The sequence below is a fragment of the Chrysochloris asiatica genome, unplaced genomic scaffold, assembly GCF_000296735.1.
Source record: "Chrysochloris asiatica unplaced genomic scaffold, ChrAsi1.0 scaffold00119, whole genome shotgun sequence".
In the NCBI taxonomy this organism is placed as follows: Eukaryota; Metazoa; Chordata; class Mammalia; order Afrosoricida; family Chrysochloridae; genus Chrysochloris; species Chrysochloris asiatica.
The window spans coordinates 5,114,505-5,121,769 of record NW_006408637.1 but is presented as its reverse complement, the minus strand read 5'-3'; the positions used below and the strand labels follow the sequence as shown (position 1 = coordinate 5,121,769).

At 42.5% G+C, this 7,265-nt stretch overlaps 1 pseudogene; it reads right to left on the bottom strand.

Annotated features, from left to right (window-relative positions):
* Window positions 1-5,901: 5,901 nt before the first annotated feature.
* LOC102813709 lies at window positions 5,902-6,733 on the bottom strand (annotated as a pseudogene).
* Window positions 6,734-7,265: the final 532 nt, after the last annotated feature.

The following is a 7,265-nucleotide window of genomic DNA, read 5'->3' as shown; positions in this document are numbered from 1 at the left end:
GCACTAAGGTTCTGGTATGGCGCTGTAATGTCAGCGCTGCTAACCACAAGGTCGGCGATTCAACCCCACCAGCCACTCCTGGGTCGCTATGAGTGGAAACAAGACTCGACGACACTTAACAGCAGTCAGGCACTTTGCTTTTTTTAAAAAAAAAAAAATAACTTTTGCATGGTATTTTCACTTTTTAAGTGCAAGTTTGTGCCCTCATTTGTAACTCGGCAAAAGGCACCTACCATTTATTCATGCATCAGTTTTTCACATTGACTGAGCTCCTACCGTGTATAAAAACTAGTGTCTGCCCTCATGGACCGCAGTCTAGTGGGACAGACCAGCATTAAGTAAAATAAAGACAAGTTGCTGGAAAATTGCAAAATTCTAAGTGCCACAAAGAAGAGTTTCGTGGTGGTGTAAGATTTTGTAAAGGGGAATTTGACCTAGGGAGGTAAAGGAAGGTTTTCCCTAGCAAGTCAGGATTGCGAACTGATGAGTCAACTCGTGTTAACTCGTGAAAGGAGAAAGAGAGCCTTCCCCCACTCTCATGAAAGGAAAAAGAAAGCCTTGGGAACTTTTCCTGTATGAGAAATGAGACTGGAGAAATCGATGTGGGCGGAAGGGGGGATTGGAACATCATGGTCTTTGTTAGGTTGTTTTGTTCTTATCTTAACTGTAATGCAGTGTCATGGAAGTATTCAATATCATTGAAGTATTCGCAAGGAAAGTGTCATAAGGCCAGATTTGAATTTCGTGAAAACCACTAATGAAGAATAGAGGATTAAGCTAGCAAATGAATAAATGCAGGGAGTCCAAATAGGAGGGCATTGCTGTACTGTCCACACGGAGGAGAGAATCTGTTGTTTGTAATAATCTTCATTGATCCACACTGAACAAATTGAAGGACTTTATGTAAAGAGTAGTTTCATGCTCTCTTCACCTGAAAGTAAACTAGGCAAATTCATGTAACACACTAATGTCTCTACATTTAAGTCAGGTACATGGTAGCTGAACTTTGCAGCTAATAAATGGGAGCCCTGTGAGTAAAAACAAAGAAAAAAGGGGGTACAGACACATCAAAGTATATGCCACAATGCAATAACACAATAGTATCACTTACACACTAAAGAAGATAGAAGGCATTGATTTTCAATACTTAGAAAAATTGAGGCGTCTGTATTTTCCTACTGCACAGAATAATTCTTAACACTTCTCTGCATGAGCAAAATAAATATTTTAACTAGTACTTTAAATTGAGAACAGTGAAAGCACTAAAAAGTGAATCAAAAGTTAGCTCTGATTTCTGATCAATAACATTACAACTGCTATTGATGCAGACAGAAACAAAAGAATTACTAAAATTTAGTTTCATTGATTTTCATGTTAAATCTAATGTGTTTTTGGAGGCTGTGCAGGATACAAACGTTACTTTTGCTCTCGACATAATTGGAAAGAGATGACTTCTAACTGGTTTAAATAGAGGAATGTACAGAGAGAGATACTTTTAAATTCTACATCAATTCTGTTAAATAAGCTTTTGCTTTTCCAGTGAATGGTATGCTTTGATTTTCATTGTTGTTAAGCGCCGTCGAGTCAGTTCCAACTCATAGCCACCGTACATGGGGTTTTCGAGGACCAGCTGCTGACCTTTTGATTCATAGTCCAGTGCTGATCCTCCAGCACCACACCTGGAGTCCTTATTCTCCTCACTTACCGTTATCAGCAGCAAGTACGGGAACATTGTGCTCCTTGAGCCCATTTGTCAGGTGTTGGAAAGTTGACTCTGATTCTGAGCCCTTCACTCTAACAGAGTGAACCATCGTCCAGCCCTGTACCATCCTCATGATCATATGTAGGTTTGGGCAGATTAAGGCTGTCCTGATGAGCATATTTTTAAATAGTTGAAGTAACTTATAAAGGCCATGCTTTCATCTTTTAATAAATACATTGTCTAAACTAAAGATCCTCATGTTCATACATCATAGAAATTCAAATGTAAAATTATTCTGCTAAGAATTACTTATAATAATGAATCTCAATCAAAGAAAGTCCATAAAAAGGGTGTATTGTTGTTAAGTGCCGTCAAGTTGGTTCTGACCCATAGCAACCCTAAATAGGGATTCCGAGGCTGTAAATCTTTACAGGAGCAGAAAGCTTCATCTTTCTCCCGCGGATCAGCTGATAGTTTTGAACTGCTGATTTTGAGGTTCACAGCCCAATTCATAACCACTGCGCTACCAGAACTCCTTTAAAAAGAGTATGTTGTTGTTATGTGCCGTGGAGTTATTTCTGACTCATAACGACCCAGTACAGGGTTTCCAAGGCTGTAAATCTATGCAGGAGCAGAAAGCCTCATCTTTCTCCAACAGCTGGTAGTTTCAAACTGCTGACCTTGCGGTTCGCAGCCCAATTCGTAACCACTAGTTAAATGCTATTCAGTAGGATCCAACCCATAGTGACCCTGTATAGGGTTTCTGAGGAGCAACTGATGAGTTTGAACCACCAAGAAGGGTTGTTGTTATGTGCCATGTAATTAGTTCCGACTCATAGCAATCCTGTACACGATTTCTGAGGCTGTAAATCTTTACGGGAGCAGAAAGCCAAATCTTTCTCCTGGCGAACAGCTGGTAGTTTTGAACTGCTGACCTTGTGATTCGCAGCCCAATTCGTAACCACTACGCTACCAGAGCTCCTTAACTGAGAGGAGTTAGGTAGAAACAATTAATTTGGTTGTCTTTGTTGTTGTTATGTGCTATTGAGTCAGTTCCAACTCATAGCAACCCTGTATAGGGTTTCTGAGGAGCCACTAGTGGGTTTGAACTGCCTTGTGCTTCGCAGTCCTGTACCTTCTCCACATGTAGGCTCTGTGCAGAAACAAGCAGGTGTCTAAAGTTTATCTAGAGCTCCAGCTGGCTTCACTCCTTGGATTGAATACCAACCTACATTGTGGCAAACACCAAAGAAAATTTCATTATTTTTGTTACTTTTTTATTCTGAATTGGGTTAAGGTTGACATAGCAGATGATCAGTTTCCATTCAACAATTCATACATGTTTTGCTTCATCTCACTGATTGCTGTCCCCAAAATAACATTGTGAATCCCACTTCCTCACTGTGTTAGCTGTTTCTGTTGCTCGTTCTTTACCAACCCTTCTGAACTTTGTCTTTGGTTGGTTACATGCGCCTCTTTTGATCTCAAATGGTTGACTGTTCTAAGGTGTGTGTACCTCAGTAGTATTATTGTTCCCCTCGTAGACCTGTTGGTTGGCTGAAAAATTAGCCACGGGGTGAGTTCAGTTCCAGACCTGAAGAGTGACTAAGGGCCATACTCTTTGGGGTTCCTACAGTCTCTATCCAACCACTAAGTTTGGTGTTTTTTATGATGCTGACTTTTGCCCCAGACTTTTCTCCCACTCTATCCAGGACCTTCTAATGTGATTCATTCAGGGTATGATGTAGTGGTAGTTGGGCACCATCTAGTTCTTCTGGTTTCCGTTGTGGAGACTGAGGTTTGTGTGATCTGTTAGGCCCTTGGACTAATTGTTTCCATGTGTCTCCGATTTTCGTCACTCTTCTTTATTCCAGACAGTTGCTACTCACAAAAGTAGGATGTAGAACATTGTCTTTGTGGACTATGTTATACTGTTATGGGTTCAGATCCCAAAGAAGGATGATGACCACTATAATGTCCAGTTTAGAGAATTTTATTGGCACAACAGACAGCTATAGCCGGACAGCAGGAGACAATGAATTCTCCCAGGCCTGCCGTGCTGTAGGGAAATGGCTGCTAGTTTATATATGCTAAGTTCTTGGCTCAGGGTCTAGGGCCTTATCTAAAGGAATTTGCTGAAGCTGGGAGTACAGAAGCAAAAATAGCGGATTAGTCAGCTCCCAGGAACACTAGATAATAGTTAACAGGGTAATTGTGACCAAATGAGTTCAAATAACACCACCATACAGTAAACGTCACCTGTGAGGCTTGTTTCTGTCCTATCTGCCTCAGGCCAGGGGAGCTCTGCTGGTTTTAGCGATTCTGAGTTCTCAAGGAGCTCTGTTGTTGCATTCCTCCCTGTTTGTTTGTTTTTTGTTTTTTGTTTTTTGTTTTGAAAGAATCAAATCATTGATTCTTCGGTGTCAGCTGTATTGTTTAAAATGGTATATTGAGATAATAATACCATAAGCTTTACAACTCTGATTCGGTTTTGTATGAATTTGATAAGAGCATTTAGGATACAGGAACCGATCAAGAGGCCGAGTATGAGAAGCATGAGGGGACAAGCAAATCCAGTTATAAGGGTAGTAACTCAAAGGGACCGGTTGAATAGGATCTGGTACCAATTTTAAGTGGAGTCTGTTTATTTCTTTTCTCTATACTTTCTCTGACTACTGCTAATGTGTCTTTAATTATTCCAGTTTTATTAGCGTAAAAGCAGCATTCTTCTCCTAGGGCAGTGCAAAGTCCTCCTTGATGTAAGAACAGGAGGTCTAGTCCTCTTCGAATTTGGAGAGCGACTTCAGCAAGGGATTCAATTTGGTCGGACATTTCAGAAATGGAATCTTTTAACTGGCTTAGGTGAGCATTTATTACACGGGACAGACTGTTAAGCCAATGCCCTTGTATTACTAGGGCTGAAATACCTAAAGCTGAGGATCCTGTAATTCCTAACCCTACTAAAAAGGGAATTAGAATGGGGATTTGGGGGTAACAAGTACAGTCAGGGGCAGTGATTAGTGCTAGCCCTTGGTAGCCTCCATATATATCAGTACGAGGGAGCAGATACACAGGGATCCATAATCCAGGGGGACGGACAGTGGTAAAGGTAAATCAGTAAGGCTGAAGGAACATATGAACCAGTTTTCAGGGGTCGAGGGGTAATAGATTACTGTGCCATTGTAAGCTAAGTAGATTACTGTAATACAAAATTTTGAAAGGGGGAACTGGGTTACATTATAGGTGGGTGTTAAAAAGCAAGTACCTTGTCCTTGTATATCTCCTAAGGTGACGTGGAGGATTTGGGCAGAACACTCGTTCATCGACGGGAGGCCAGAGTAGTTGGCTGCTAACCTCGTGTAGAAAGGGGGTCTGGGGCCTAAGCACATCCAACAGCCTTGTGCTAGCTCGGGGTTGGTGGAATTTAACATGGGGTATGACTCTTTCAATATATTTAGCAGAGAGGAGTCCGCCTCATTGCTGGGTACTGGCAGTTTACTGTTGGGCTCTGATGGTTCAGGGGCAGGGGGTGCGAGTGTCTGCATAGTGGGAGGTGTTGGGTTCTTTTGAATTTGGGTTTGCGGGTTGGTTTGAATTTTTCTTGGTAATAGTAGGGAAGTTCCGGGGTCCTGCAGAAGGGAAGTTCCGGGGTCCTGCGGGAGCTTGCACCTAGGAGCAGTTTTTCATTGGATAGTGAACAGATTACCTTTGTCATACCCTGATTCATAAAGCCTGATTCTCCCAGGTCAGGCCAGTAGCCCTCATTTGTATTGGGTCCCAACGGTCTTTTATGGTTATGTTAATGGGATTGCATTGACCGACCAGACAATTCAATTTGGGAGTTAGGCAGGGGACTTCTCTATGTTTGTCTTTTTGTTTAGCATGGCTTGCACACGTAGACATGGTTTCACAACCCCATTTATAGCAATAGGTTGTCACATAGAGCCCCTCCTACTTGCACCTGTTACCTCCGAGGGAAATGGCAATACGGGAAATTATGATGGAGTGGAGCTCTACCTAAGGTAAATGTGAATGGGGTGGGGTTACTTGTACTGTTAACTAGGGTATGTTTATATATTGTGTTTCCCATTGTTCCTTCAATTAGGGTCCACAATATTTTTCTGGGGATATTCTCCAACTGTGTTTGGGGAAGAGACAGCAATAACCAGATCAAGATCACGTGCGCGTCAGTCTTAGCTTTAGAGGACACTCCGGATCTTTGATGGCTCACCATGCTGCGTCAGGGGGGCCGGTTTCAGGTAAGAGTGATGTGCCCACGGAGTCACTCCAGCTACTTTGACAGCGGATGGGGTGGTCAGGATAATAGTGAAGGGGCCCTTCCACCGGGGTTCAAGTCCTAAAGAGGTGTGACACTTGACTAACACAGAGTCACCTGGCTGAAACTGGTGGGGAGGCTCTGGCAAGAAGAGTAGATACAGGATGGCATCTTTGACTACACGAAACACTTCTTGCTGAGTGGCGTGGAGTGTCTGTAAAGACTTAAGCAATTGTTGATTATGTACTTCAGCTTGTTTAAAGTTTTGCAGTTTTGGTAATAGAGGTGGGGGCTTTCCAAACATAATTGCATAGGGGGTGAATCCCTTTTTGTAAGGGGTGCATCTGGTGCATAGCAAGGCGAAGGGGAGTAGAGACAGCCAGTCAGCACCCGTTTCAAGTACATTTTTGGACAAGAGTCTCTTTTAGGATTCTATTCATTCTTTTTACTTGTCCAGAACTTTAGGGTCGATAGGCACAATGCAATTTCCATTCGACTCCCAAGGATCTGGAAATTTGTTGGGTCAAGGTAGCAGAAAAGGCCGGTCTGTTATCTGACCCAAGGGACTGAGGGAGCCCATACCTGGGGATTATTTCTTCTGACAGTTTCATTATGACTACTGTAGCCGTTTCATTTCAGGTGTGAAGTGCTTAAACCCACCCCGAGAATGTGTCTACTAGAACTAGCAAGTATGTTTGCAACCGAGCTGGGGGCTTAATTTCAGCAAAGTCTAAATCCCAGTGTTCTCCTGGCATCTGTCCCCAGTACCTAACTCCTTCGGAACTGGGGGCTGTACTTCGGGCATTTACCTGAGCATATGAAATACACCTGGTCACTAGGCTGTCTAGGAGTTTGTTTAAGTGAGGAATATATAGCTGTTTTCTAAGCAATTCACTAAGTTTAGTTTCCCTAAATGGGTGGCCTGGTGTATTTGCTGCACTATTGACTTATCCAACACCTCGGGAACCACAGTCCTACCATCAGGGAGAGTCCACTATCCTGTAACTCCTTTCTTTGATGAATTTTGTTTGGCCCATTGAATTTCTTCTTCAGTATAGTGAGGCACCGAGGGTAGCAAAGGCTCTGACAAGGGTACTAGGGCCAGTTCTGAGTCAGGTAACTCTGAAATGGCTACTCGTCTTGCTTCTTCATCAGCTCTCCGATTCCCTACAGCTTCTTTTTTTTTTTTTTTTTGAATCATGTGATAGTTTACATGGGAGAGCATTCGTTTTACATTCATCCTATCATATATAATTTCATTGCCATGGTTGTAATACCCTCCATGCA